We start from the raw sequence: 1,284 nt of genomic DNA on the forward strand, positions 1-1,284 counted from the left end.
CACACACACACACACACTATTATATTACACACACATATATATGTATTCAATATTCTGTCTATGTAATATAATAATTATAATACCTGTCCCTCTTCCCCACAGACCTTTTCCTGTTTTGACATAAGCATATATTCGTATGTGATTTAGAAAACCAGAGATGAAGACTACTATGCAGAGGGTCCCTTGGATTGGGTGCAACTAGGAAGATACTCATGGTTGGTGTTACATACGATGGCAGCAGCGTTTTACCCTGACTGGGCTGGAAAGAAGACAGAAGAGCAAATGAGGGAGTTCTTAAACTTCTTTGCAAGATCCTATCCTTGTAAAGGATGCTCAAATGGCACAAAAAAGAAAGGTGAGGGTTTATTTCTGCATGGAATATGAACAGGGCTATCTGTAGTATTAGTTTTTCACCTCTTTGAATGTGATCAGGACTGATGTGTACTTGGCTATAAGAAGGAGTGACATTTTGCAACAACAACAAAGAGAGTGGGATACAAATACATATAAATATAATAATGCCTTCACACTTGAGAATGTGAGCAGCTTCTGCTAACTTTGTGCCTAATAATGTATTGTATGAAACTCAGACATCCTTTTTCCCGCTAGCCTGATTCATTCATTCCTCTTGTGTTTTCCTTCCCTGTATGCAGAATAATGCAGAACTCACCAGCCGTGTTGGCCAGGCGCACGTTAGCTCTCTGGTTGCGTGAATTTCACAACGCAGTGAATGAAAAGCTCAAGAAGCCACAATTTGATTGCACTCTTCGGGCGCAACACTGGAAGGATGGTTGGCACGGCTCTTATCACTATATAATTGGAACAAACTTGAATTTGTATTTTAAAAATACAGATTTAATAAAAGGAAGGGTGATATAGACCATCTGCATTTTATACTGGGGTGGCAAATATGTTGCCTTTTGTTTTAACTGAATTGCTTGTAATTGCATTTGAAGTTGACTTTTAAAAAATTGTGTCTAACACTACAATTTCCTTTGTGTTTTTACTTGCTGCCTTAAGTCTCATGTGTTGGGACTCAGTGCGTCACATGAGGTTTGGCGAGGTCAGAGCTGTTTATCTAGAGCCCAAAGACTCATTGACCAAAATGTTCTGCCTCCTCCTCTGAGAAATAAATGCTATTCAACCCTTTTGTAATAATTCACCATGTTTATTGTTGAACAGTTCTAGTTTTGGTAACAAGGAGCAGAGCAGTTATGGACATTGCTTTAACAACCTCATGGCTCCCAAGTGGTTCTAACACATAATCTATTCCCCTTTCCCCCC

General features: G+C 39.2%; 1 long non-coding RNA gene across 1 annotated transcript; it reads left to right on the top strand.

Moving 5' to 3' along the window:
- The first annotated feature begins 62 nt into the window (after window positions 1-62).
- LOC121918758 lies at window positions 63-986 on the top strand. The gene is made up of 2 exons (XR_006101300.1): window positions 63-355; window positions 654-986. It is a non-coding gene; the product is annotated as an uncharacterized LOC121918758 (long non-coding RNA).
- Window positions 987-1,284: the final 298 nt, after the last annotated feature.

The sequence above is a fragment of the Sceloporus undulatus genome, unplaced genomic scaffold (assembly GCF_019175285.1).
Source record: "Sceloporus undulatus isolate JIND9_A2432 ecotype Alabama unplaced genomic scaffold, SceUnd_v1.1 scaffold_31515, whole genome shotgun sequence".
Lineage (NCBI taxonomy): Eukaryota > Metazoa > Chordata > Lepidosauria > Squamata > Phrynosomatidae > Sceloporus > Sceloporus undulatus.